The sequence below is a fragment of the Callospermophilus lateralis genome, chromosome 5, assembly GCF_048772815.1.
Source record: "Callospermophilus lateralis isolate mCalLat2 chromosome 5, mCalLat2.hap1, whole genome shotgun sequence".
NCBI lineage: Eukaryota > Metazoa > Chordata > Mammalia > Rodentia > Sciuridae > Callospermophilus > Callospermophilus lateralis.
In genome coordinates, this window is record NC_135309.1 from 135,410,578 (window position 1) to 135,424,571 (window position 13,994).

Genomic DNA, 13,994 nt, shown 5'->3' on the forward strand with positions numbered 1-13,994 from the left:
TTGTCAGAAATAAAACGTTTCCTTGCATGTTTAATTTGGACATTGCACTTCTTTTTTGGCAACAAACAGTAGCTCATGCACATATGATTAATTCTATAAATAGATGCATTTTCACATGTCCCAATAAAAAGGAGCAAATTAGAACTAAGAATTAATTATTTAGAAGTATATTTCACCCATGCAAAAATCATAAACAAATCAATAGAACTGTAAAAAAAAGTAACAATATGATTTCTAAAATAAAATGTTTGACAAAGTTCAGGAGGACAGTGGATGAAATGCATCTTACTCTTCTCTGAAAGTCCATGAGATAACTGGGGAGACCCTGCATGAATGAAAACTTTAAACAATGAATTTAATTTTTACACATAGCCAAACAAGCAGAAGGCATTTCCAGCATTTCTGTCAAAGAAAACATGTATTGAAACCAATCATATAAACTAGGAGAAAAATGATGTAAGGAGAATTAGAAAGAAAAGGATCTTAGAATATGACTGTAGTATAGAAGTTAATTTCAAGTTGTGGTTATAGAGTGTTCAAGTGGAGATTTCATCTAAATTATTTTCTGTGGGCCTGATATGAGCACTCATAATTGACTGCACAATCACCAATAATGATGAATCTCAATATATTGCTCCATATTTATTTTGAAACACATCAAAATTTCAAGTTAGAAGCTTACACTATGAAGTAGAAAAACCTAATTAGTCATTAGTAATTGAATTAAGTAATTGTTCTCAATCTCTACTTATAGGAAACATTGCTAATGACATTTAAATGTCTAATTCTTGATTATTCAACTTGAAAAGTACACATTTTTATCTAAATTATGTATTTCTCAAAGGAAACATTAGTGCTTTATATTTACAATGATAGGATGTGTTTTCTTCCTCTCACTCCTGAGGATTAACAGCAATTACAATGAAGGAAAATATTGGTAAAGACTCAAAATTATGGAGACAATGAAGAGGAGCCAGGAAAGGTAGAAAAAATTCAGTAAGCTAAGGAAGAGAGGAAAAGATTAGTTGGTGGTGAAACTGGCAGCATAAGCCAGAAACTAAAACATACATAAAGAGATAAGCCAGAGAAAGTTACTTAGTTGCAAAAGAGAAAGTTAGGCAGGTTTCTAAATCAGAGGTAGCAGTTACCAGGAAAGCGGAAACTGGGATCCTGGGAGAGGAGTTAATTGAATGTGTATGTACAGAGCTGCCTTGTCCATGTCACCTCAGAAATCAAGGAGCTTAGAGTTGACTACAGAAGGATGTGAAATGTTGGACAGGGGAGGGGGGATGCAGAAATACAGGAAAAGAGATACTTAGGAAAGAATAAAATACTTATTGACTCTCGATCCAGTTATTTCTTTTCAGTGCTCCAAAAGACTTCCAATATTATCTGACTTTCCTTGTTGGACAAATATTAAACGGTATGTGCAGACCACAAACCTTGCTCACTGAAAGATGGCCTGTGTGGGGCTTTATTTTAAAATAGAAAGGAACCACATACAGTGAATATAGGAAAAAAGGAAACTTGAGGAAAAAAATACAATATGAAAATTAAAAAAAAAAAAAGACCCACGAAAAGAAACAAAGGGGAGGGGATGATCTAATACTCAATGATAATGCAGGAACAAAGAGAAAGTTTCTCATTAATATAGTTAGAGGGATCCCTAAAATAAGAACAAGCTGTTAAAGTGTCAAAGGCTTGAATAGGATAAATGAATGGAAAGCTTCACTTTGGGAAGCCCAATTCCTCATTATCCAAAATGGCAAGAGGAAACGTACAAAAGAAGAAAGAGAGAGATGGAAGAGAAATCTTCCCTTGGTAGCAAAGGAAATTAATTAACAAGGTGTATTTTTTTAATTATTTAAGGAAGTTAGGGAAAAAAGTGAAAAGAAAAGCCTTTAGACCTCCCTTTGTTGCTCCTTGAGTTTCTTTCATAGTGCCATTTCCCTCTGTATTTCTTGCCATCTCTTTTACATCCTATGAAGTCCTAACTTCAGGACTGCTGGGAAATAGCTGTAAATTTGTTGTTAAAATTAAACCAAATGGCTTATTCTTATTACCCAGATAATGATTCTGGCAGATAAATAATTTTAGTTCATAAAACAACATAAAGGTCACAGGAACTGGGCGGATTGTATAAGAATCTCAATGAAGTGGGAATCAAATAACAAAAGAAAAAAATAATCAGCAAGTTAGAAAGTCATGATCTCATTTTTTTAACTTCATGAAAATATATCAGAAATATGTCAAACTGTGTACATTTTCTATACAAAACTGCATAAACCCATTTGGAATATTTCCATGAACACTTGCAACAAATTTTTTTTTTTAAGTACCAATAAACAGAAGAAAGGAGATCCATTTGACGATACTAATTTTTATTTTTATAATTGTTTGTAATGTTTAAAAAAAAAAAAGCAAATGCTTTCCTCTTGGCACTTCTGCAAGTTTTAGTAGTGTGAGGTTTAAGTTAGCTTTCTGGGTAATCACAAAAGAAGCAGTTCATAGATGAGTAAGACTAGTGTTTGTGGTTGGAATTTCTTTATACTTTTTGTCAAAGAATTTTTAACCCTTAGCCACTTTAAATTATGAAGCATATCTAAGATAGGAACAAAGTTGTTTTCATACTTTTTATAGTGATTCATATATGTTGCAACCATTAAATTTCTGCAAATTCCAATCAAAGATTTTGTTCTATTTTGCTTTTTCAATCAATGGCCGTAGCCCTTAACCTTTATTAAAAAGTTCCTTTGATATTTAACTTACAAAGCTTAGATTGGAAAATCTTATCCATTTAGGCATTAACTCCTAAATTTCCACAGTCAATGCCAGTAAAATGCATTTCTTATCATGATGATATAAGCAGAGAAACGTATCTTTAAACTGACACAGGTGTCAGTTTACACAGATTTTATTGAAATATTTTTCTTCCCATTTACCATGAGATTAACAAAATGTTGTAAACAAAAATATTAACATTAAAAATTGTATTGAAAATTTCAAATTACCTGAGAGACATATAAAAATAATATTAATTCTACCAAGATTCATCTTAAAATTCTGATACTAAAAAGGAATGAAAATGTTGCAAAGACCATCAAATGTTGTGCTATATGCCTTGTAAAGATGTTTAATTTATTTTGTATAACAATGCCTTAGGAAGCTGTTGATTCCTACACCTTATATAACTGTGGAATTGCTAAGGGTCAGAAAATTGCTTTCTATAGTCTTACTAGAGCAAGGTGAATTGTATGCTTGCCAGAGCAGAATGCTATTTTGTGCATAACTAATAGTTTTCAACTTGGTGCACAGAAGGTGAGGATACTTGATATTCTATTGCTGCAACAGACACAAAAGATGGTAACACTATATTTTGTCTGTGACACATCTCAAATAATTTACTTTTGCACTTAAAAATAAAGATAATCCAGTTCCAGAAGCTTATTTGCTTTCATTTCCTAGGCAGTTTGGACTAAACAATAAAGGTTTTCAACAATATCATTCTGTCAATGTTTTACATAATACTTTTGAATTTCAATGTGACTTCAATGACTCTTATAATATTCATAGATATCCAATATCCAAATATCATTAAAAGTGTTATAATTGGTTTAAGATTTATAAGTCATAAATATAAACAAAAGATTCTCAGTTAAGAAACTGTTCTCTCCTTACCCCTATATATGTACAATTCTTATTATTCAACTATCCTATTTCCCCTTCATCAGATAAGTTGTGAATATTGTAACCTAACAAAGGATTATAATTCACTATAATTTAATTAAAAATAACTCTAATCACATATATAATTAAATTAATTTTGATTAAAGTCAAAGCTAGATCTCAATAGGCAACTGAATTTGTAATCTTCTTTCCTTCCTTCCTTCCTTCCTTTCTTCTTTTTTTCTTTCACCTAAGGGAGACAAAACTATTCCTTTGTCATATTTTTTTTAGCCTGGTGGGAGTTTCACATTAAAAAAGAAGTTTTCCACAGTATAAAAGCAATCTTTTATATTCAGGCAAAGAAATTTACATCCAACTTTTGAGTTAAGTAGGTTATATAGGTGGGTGAGGGTAGTGGTATTTGCCAAAGGAAGCCAAAGTTAAGAGGATTCAGAATGCAGGATTTCCAAATTGCAAATAGAGTGCAAAATTTCAATTTAGCAATCTGTCAGGTATTTCATCCCTAATCCTAGTGTATAGTATCATGGATGATAACCATCAAGTGTTTTTTAAACAAAATATCTTTGGTTGATTTTACGAATGGATTAGTGTGCCTGTTGAACAGTTAAGGGAATGTAGTGTTCTAAAATTGAATTATAAGAGAAAATCAGTCTATAAAGGTTTTTTTTTACAAATGTAACTTCAACATATATAAGAGATTGAAAGGAAAAACAAACGTCCTGAGAATAAAATATAAAGTCCATTTGTTGAGGTGAATATGAAACAATGAAATACAAAATAAAACCACAAAATAAAATCTCAACTTCTTATCTGAAAAGAGAGCATGTGCCTTTGTTTCTCCTGATGATCATTAAAATAAATAAACAGAAGAGAAGAACTGCAATCAGCAAAGAAAGTGGGAGGTTTTTGACTTTCTAGAAATTGGAAAGAAAAAGTGATGGATTTTTTTTTTCATGAAAATAGAGGGAAAAAATATCACTATCCCAGGGTTTTAAGTTGGTCATATCATGTTAAATCTATTCACACCCAGAAAAGATGCTAAGAAAGCACTATTTAATAAAATCACAATTAATTTGAAAATGCAAGTCAAATTCCTAAAAATAGAAATACCAGAAGATCCCAGAATATTTTTCAAGCAAGGTTTGCTTTATGCAAAGTCTCTTAGGCATGGGCATCTGCCCGTCACTACGCATAGTTTAGGTGAAGTTTACTTTTTCATTTTTTTTTGAAAGAGAGAGAGATAGAAGTTTAATATTTATTTTTTAGTTTTCGGCGGACACACATCTTTGTATGTGGTGCTAAGGATCGAACCCGGGCCTCACGCATGCCAGGCCAGGGCGCTACTGCTTGAGCCAAATTCCAAGCCCAAGTTTACTTTTTCAGTGATGGAGGTTGAACCCAGAGCCTCTTGTATGTTAGGCAAGCACACAACCACTGTCTACCATCCCAACCCTACAGCGATTTTAGAATTTTTTATTTCTCAATGTGCAGAAATTACTTAACCTATTGAAGCTTTATGGGGAGACTGTATTTTCTGCTATATTTTAGTCTCCTTGCTTATAGTAACCAAAGAGAAACTGGCAAAGCTTTCTCTTTTAAAAACATAGGTAGAATGCCATTAAGTTTACTTTGGCAGATATTGAACAAGTACATCCCATTTGTAGCAATTTGGTTTAGCCACAGAATAGTGATTAATGGTAGATAAGTGTTTATGCATATATAAGCAGATGCAAGTGCAGGGCCAAAATACTTGATAAACATATAAGTGCATTCCTTGGCACTCACCCTCATGTCAAATTTGTTCTTATTTTCACTCAGGACCACTATGACCCTGTGTTCACTTTACAGGAATAAAAATTCTCCATTCCTAAATACACACTATCACTGTTCTAATTTCTTTGATGTTGTGTCACAGAGTGTTAGGAAAGAGTTTATTTTTAAGTAATTTTACATGTCAATGTATAACAAACCATGTTAATGTTAATGTTTGACTTATTAGTAAGGCTTTGATAAAAAAGAAATATAAGAGATTTTACTCTAGATAATGATCACACTTTAAAACTTATAATTCTTTTTGACCTTGAGATAGCTGAAAACCTATAATAATGGGAGTTTAATACCAAAGTGTCAACCTAAGTTTATAGAAATACTATAAAGATGCTTTTAGTGTTGTTTTAATGCATGATTTAAGTTCTTGAGGACTTACTAATTTTGAGACTCAGACTATCACATATATATATATATATATATATATATATATATATATATATTTCATATGCACGCTATATAGCGTGCATATGAAATAAGTAGGATAGAAAGAGATAGTAGCTTTATGTGTTCCCTTGAGGATTCCCGTCTTTTGTCTTTATCGACTCCTGCTTCATATTGTAAAAAATGAGGACAATTCCCCTTTACCCAGACACTCCATCTGATTTTACATATTAAATAATAATTGTGTCTGCAATGAAATATAGTCATTTCTAAATGCTACATGACAGAATGTTATATAAAAATACTTAAGACAAATATTTATTAAATGGATTGAAGAGAATGATTAAATATTTGAAGCATAGTGGGTCCTAATAACATAAAGTGAATATATGATAAATATTCAGAATTCTATTAATATAAATATGATTACTATTTCTGAGGAATTAACTAAAGTAAATATCATGTGATATCTTACTGTGCCTGATATTCAAACTAATTGGAAAAAAAATCAATTTGATGAATTTTATTGGTATATATAGAGAAATTTTTTAAGAAAATATTTCTAGTGAAGATTTAATATTGAAATGACTACTAGTGAGTAAATAGTTTTCTTCTTTGACAACTCACTTAACAGGAGTATACCAGTTATTAATTTTATCAAAAATATTGTCCTTATTACATAAATACAGTATTTTCAATATTTTTTTTTTTAGCTAAAGCAGTCAGGAAACATAATTTTTTGTTCTTTAATTCCATTTCTCTGGTAATTCATTTTTTCATCAGGTGATAACAAGGATGTCAAATCTTTTCTCATAAGTATTTTTGAAGTTGTATAAAAAGCAATGTTAATGTTCTGAATTTTTAGAAGTCTCAGGCTAACATCAATTCCTTTTATATATTAATACACAAAGAAAAAGAAACTTCTTTCAGCTCAATATTGTGAGGGCTAAACCTCATAGTTTCCATTTTATCTGATTTCTTAATATTTTTTAACCTTATTTTCCCAGAAGAATAAAGATAGAAAAGTACAACATTTTATTGGGCATTTTATTGAGAGGACTTTTAGAGAAATCCAGAAACAGGTCTACACATTACACATTACCCGCAAATATTCCTCACAGACCTATCAACTAAATGATTGTTTTATATCTCAGCACTCAGTCAGTATCCATCTATTTTATGCCACCCTCAAGTGATCCACATAAATTTAAGATCTGAAATGCCTTATATTAAACAGTAGTGTAATAGTAAAAAAAAAAAAAAAGAAAGAAAAGAAAAGAAAAGAAAATTACAATGTTGTTCATTTTGCCTCAACACAAAGTGTCTCTCTCCAAGATTCATTCATTAAATATCTGTTTTGCTGATGTTTGAAATTATTTAAATTGTAAGAAGTTGTTGGTGGAGTATGTGCTGACAAGGGCAATTAATCCCAGATTAGTCACTAAAGGAGTTTTATTGCTGTTTTATTCAAAACTTGAAGTTTTCTTAAAAACATTTGAAAATTCTTTGCAATGTTCTATTTTTAATTATCACTACCCAAAATATATGTTTATGCACTTTTCCACTTTCTTCCTTCCTTTCTTCCTTCTGTCTTTCCTTTTCCTCCCTCCCTCCCTCCCTTCCTTCCTTGCTTTTGTTTTTTTCTTCTAGCTTTCAAGCTTTCCAAAACTTCCTGACAATTTTGAGGTAAAACTTGAATGTTGTGAGTTCTACATTTTAATGTTACCTTCCCCAAATGATTTTATTAATTAAAATTCATTGAGCAGTATTAGTCAAAACCATTGCTTAAATGAAAGAAATATGAAATAAATGTTTAAAAGGGAGAATAAAATTAAAAGGATTAAAACATACATTTTAGGATTGGTTTTTAAATCTAATTTTTTAACTGATATTTTAACTCTAATTGCCTTTCTGAAAGAAAGGAATCACATCTACAATTAAAAGAAAGAAAGAAATCACTGCTACAGTTAGAATTTTTATTTCAATCATTCATATCTCTTATATTAGTAAAATTCTTTGCATTTGAATATACTATTGAAGTCTAACTATGCTGTGCATCAGATATTTTTTAAATGTTCATGTTTGTTTCTTAAGATCTGTGATGAACAAAGTGTTAGATAAACTCCTTGAATCCAGGGATTATGCCTTCTCTCCCTGAAATCCACATTATGTGCTTGAAATGCTGGACTGTGGAGGATCAATACATGCTACCAGACATGGAGTGTGCCCCTCTTAGCTACTGAAATAGTGTTCCCTTGGAGAAGAGCATGCTTCCTAAGGGAGTGTCCTGATGAATAGTGATAAGTCACACTAATGATCCCTAAAGTGCAAAAGTCTTTTTCAGTAGTTTCTTGTGTAATATTTGATATGTCCTTATCAAGCTCTACCTTGACGCTTTTCCCTGGGTACCTCTTTTTTCCAAAATTAGAACCCGGAAGAATCTTGGAGATTCTTGCCCCAAACCATTCCCCTCACGGATGGAAAAAGAGGTGAAGAATGAAATTCAAAAGAAAATTTTCTAATTTATTTTTGTCTACTCAATATTACAGAAAGCCTGCTAGGTAGTAGAAATTAGGTTTCTTAGTGAACAAAATTATTATAAAAACAAAGAATTCTTAAATTTTAAAAATCAATTACATTATAATTCAGTCTCATTTTTTTTTTCCAAAGCAAGCTTTTGTAATATTAATTCCTATTCAAAGCTTAGGTAATAAGAACTAGCCCACTTTTACTTATCTTCAGACTTTTCATGACTAATTCAAGGAACTCCCTTGTGGTTTATTCATTCATTTTTCATGTAAGAGCATATTTTAAAAAGCAGCATTATTATCATTAGTGTTGTTTCTTATTATAATACTTCTTATAAAATATAACATACAGTAAATTAATTATACTTGGTGAATGATTTTTGTTATTTTAAATGTTTTGAGGAGCATTTTTTGGACATTTATTTTCAATAGGATACTTGGAAATTTTAACAATACTTAAAACTTTCCTTCTTCAAAATGATCAATGCTTTTTGCCATTTTAGAAACTCAATACTAAATTTAACTTGAGGATTTACTAATGTAGTACTAAAAATGAATCTGTTCAAAAAAAATTTTTATCAAGAAACATTAAAAAATTTTCCAATCTATTTTTACAGACATTATCATATCTAAAATTTCTTAGAGTATTTGCCTTAGTCCATTAGGGCTAATACATTTCCTTCCATCCCTTCCTGTGTTCCTCCCTCATTGTCTTGCTTTTTCCCATTCTACTGAGCTAAGGAGAGCAGTAGAATTGATGCTTAGCTGGATTGCACCTATGTGGTTTTGAAACACTCGATTACATGTTGGTAAATAATTTCCATGATAAATAAATTTAACATTAATGCCCATTACAACAGACGTGTCTTGTACCCACTTTGGTGTAAAAGTCACGAGACTGGTTCCATGACAGACATAGCCAGCATACCTTTAAAAGTTCTTATAAGCTGCCTTCAGAGCTTTACCACTGAATTCTTTCTCAAACCCTACAGGGGTATATGTACTTTCCAAACTTTACCCTGTCCAGATAGAATAAGACATGGAAAGATAGTGAGGGATCTTCATGTTGGTGTTGGAAGCTCAAAGGCCTGTCTTAATACCAGTGGATATTTTACATAGAACAACAGGAATTCGGATAAATAAAAGATATCTAGTTTTCTTACAGGAGGAGACAAATAGAAGAGTTAAAAGGCAATTGTCATATGTTAAAATTCAGAGCACTAAGCACAATCTTTGACAACAGTCTTAATAGTTAAAGAATGAATGTCAGAAGAAGTAGCCCTTAATCAAAGTGTGAAAGAATGTACAGCTAAGACATTCAGGGCTTCGGTGAGTAGATAATGGACTGTAGGTATCATTATTTGTAGAAGCCCCATAAAGCTAGGGTCTTTTCATCAGGGTAAAAAAAGTAGTTCAGTTGGAAAAGAATGGGGTGGCATAGCTGGAGGAGGAAGAACTGGTGTTACAGAGATCCTAGGTACCAAAGATCACAGGTACCAAAGAAAATAATATTTCCCATTCATCTTCTTCATACCTTTGTGGAATATACCTTCTGAAACCGAAATCTGATCACAACCATTAATGTTGCATTGCTCAAGTTTGAAACCAGGGACTTTCACATACTAGGCAGGAATTCTGACATCAAACTGCACCCTCGTGTAGCCCAACACCCCTGACTTCTTAAAGACTGTCTCAGTCACTCATTTCTCAAAGAAACCAATCCAAGCCTTTATTAATGTTTCACTAGAATTGTATTTTCAACGTGGTGTTGATTTTCAACTGAATCTAAGATGAGATTGAGATAGATTACATAAAAAGTAGAAGGATTGCCCCTCTTTCTGTCTGTGATAACATTACAGAGACTGAAAACATTGACCTGGAAGCCAGGCAGCTTGGGAGAACTCAGAGCTGTGTCACCAATTAGTTCTGTAACATTGTAAATGCTACTCAACCTCTTAGCCCTCATCTGCAAAGTGTGGGCTTTGAGGAAAATGCTGAGTGTGCCAGAGATTGCCTGACCACAGAACACACATTCAGTATGTGTTAAGAATCACCAATGTTACTTAAATTATAGAGCTGAGGTACTGAAAATGGTCACAGTTATGGGAGGAAAAAAGCTATAATAGTATTTTTTGTCAGAGTAACTATTTGATCACAGAATAATATCTTATTCCAGGTATTACATAGTTGTGGACAGCCTGGAAGGCAGAAAGTTATAAGGGCTTAATTTAAAGTCATCTCAGTCAAGTAAATTAACATATTTTAATAACTTCCTACATCATAGTAATGTAAGCCCAGGGCAATTCCAGAATGTGTAGGCTGAGGTGAGGAGGCAGCCCAGAAGGAAACTAAATAAAGTGTAAACAAATTCAAGGATTATAGGCAGTTAATAGAGTGATGAAATGAGATTGCATCTTCAACTTACAGGGATGCCATAAGATAATTTAGGTAAATTAGAGAGTTAGCAACTATGCTCCCATAATGCTAAAGTACTGATATTATTTCATTTTCTTTCTATCCTTCAGAATAATTCATACAATATTCAAAGAATGCAGCTGTATTCATATTAACTTGTAATAAGACCTAACAATTTCTTCACTGCAGAGAAAACCCAATTGCCTCACTACCTCTAAGAAGTCACTACTTGAAAGGAACTACTAAACTAAATTACAGGTAGAAAACTGCTTCACTAATGGAGTCCCAAATTAACCCTGAAACATTTTGGATGCTCAAGTATCACAAGGGATGTAACTCTGAACACACTTAAGAGCGATAGTATTTATGACCACCCTCCTAGTGGATGAAAGCATATTACTTGGTCTAGTTTTTAAAAAGCTGAAAAGTCTTTCAAGTTTTCTCATCACTCTAATTATTGTCTTAAAATATTTCTCTTTAAATGTACATATGTGTGGTTTATTAAAAATGGATGAATAGAAACTGATAAAGAACAATCATGCAAGAATTTTTTTAAAGTTTTGATCACTCTAACCATAAATATCAATGTTTTCTATTAAAATCATTTTAATAAAGCTTTATTTTAAAATTACTCTTGTTCTAGAAAGAATACAAAAAGTGCACCTCTATGTGTGTCTTACCTTTTGGAAAGACTTGGTATGAAATACTGTTTTTTCTTGAATGAAACTAAGGTTTGTAATTGAGCCAGAATTGTGTTTTTATATTCTAGCAATTTAATTTGTGTATTAAATGCTCATAAAACAAGTATCCCTCTCTTATAGAACATGTCTTTATATTATAAATATGCCCAAGGTTCATTAAAAGGTACTTGACTATAAATTCAGAAAAGATAATTAATAAACTAGTTTCTACTTCTTTTCCTGAAAAATCAGAATATCTTTTGTTATGTTCCTGAGTTATATGCATTCAGATGCAGGGCAGATCACTTGAGCAGTTTCTTCTCCTCCCCCGCCAACCCCACATTTTAAAAAATTTGGTAGAAGGAAATTAAACTGCTATTTAATTTGATTTGATCATTTCTGTCTTAAATTATTCCTTCTCTGGTATTGCTGTATTTTAGGTTCAGAGTTCAATTAGCAAAATTATAGCATTGTTTTCCCATGGAGAGTGCCTTTTAAATAAAACAATTTAACCAAGAAACTGCTTTGTGAGTGATTACATTGATCTCAGCATGCCTTCTACTTCTTTCTGCTTTGGCCAATTAGAGACATTAAAAAAAGGCTTAAGACTCCTATTAATTCTACAAAGTATTCTGTTTAACATTGGCATTAAAATCTTACACCTAATCTCATAGAAGATGTTGCAATCTTTATATACAATATATAGCCTTGGTGTCCATCTAATAATTTAAAGTCTAGAGCATATGGGCATGTGCACATGGTTTCTCTTCTGCAGCAATGTAAGTCCCCCTGAGTGAAACTCTATTTAACTTAATGATACATGAAAAAAAAAAAAAAATGTACAAAGGCAAATGTACTCACACATGTCAGATATTATGAGGTCAATGATTTATTTTCCTTATTAAGGGATCATTGTTATTTGGATTAAATATCATTTCTCATTTTTTACCTTAAAACGTTGTTTCTTTCATGAAATAATGATATTAGTGATTAGTCCGCTTACCAATATATATCATGTTGACATTGACAGCATAAACTTTTCTGTAGTTTCATGATTATTTATTTATACAATCAATCTTTATTGACTTATTTCACTGTTCTAGAAAAGTCAAGGCATGGTCAATAAGGTCAGAAAACTGTACTCAATTGTATCTTTAAATTTTCTAAGCAAAGCCCAATAAAAAATAGGTGTGCCCTGACACATTCCTATGACACAATAGGGGTTGGGGAAAAGTTTCCACAGGTCTCTGTTGCCTCTTGAACATTCTTCTCTCTGAGAACATTGGAACTCAGAAAATTCTATGGGAGAGAGGATGGATGTTATCCACCAGGCAATAGCTAGAAAAGGGAAAATGAAAGAACAGGTACATTTTTCATAACAATGATGTCCAATTTTTACTCTAGGTCATATTATGTAATGTTTTGTAAGAGTTTTTAACACAGAATATTTACAAAGCAATGCTAACTAGAAAACTAGCTAAATTTTATTTCCTTTAAAATATTATGATGTTAAGAGTTACATAGGTAATATGTGGACATACAAAATTTCTTTCAACTTAAAGGTAAAAAATAATGAAGACGTGTTTCTACACCTGACCCCAGAAACCCCCAGAGTAACTTTCTCCCACTGATTCCAAATATACCTACAACCTCACTTTCATTAAATCAATTTTGATGTTTTATATCTTATATGTCTTCTAAAATTTATTTTTCAAAACTATTTTTAGCTTCTAATAAATACATCATGCTTCATTTTTCTACATTTATATTATCCTTCCTATATATTTCACTATTAAAATGCATGCACAGTTATATTGGAAGCAATAATTCATTTATGAGCAAGATAAAATTTATTCCTTCTCATGTTAATGGTAATTTGGGTCAAGTTCCACATTTTCTCCCATTAATACTGTAAATTTTCTTGTGCATACTTTCTGGTAAAAGTGTGAATACTTGAATTACTGAAGAATATGGAATCCACATCTTCAATTTAACCAGAAAATCCCATATTGTTTCCAAAGAAATGCATGAGATCTTCCAATTATCCCATATCTTTAATAACATTTATTATGATCAAGCACAGAAAATGTATCTGTCAGTGATAAGTGGTATTGCCAAACCACATCCTGAATTTAATTTATATTTTCTTAATTACCAATATAATTTTGTTGCAAGCCTAATTACTATAGTATGCATCAGCTAAAAGAAATATTGAGCATATGTGTACATGCTGAATTCAGAAAAGCTACTCTAGCTCTATCACAAGATCCAAAAAGGCAGGATGGACAAGATATCCTCTGAATTTGTAAAACTAGAGGCAAGGAGGCTGGAGTGTGTGTGCTCTTGAATTTATTTGTTGGCTATGGACCTACAAAATTAGGGGTGAATACAACCCTCTTGATGTTTCTGGCTCTGTTCAAGCAATGAAGTTCCTGTTGGTGTCGATCATCTTCCACAGGAGAGTAACAACTAG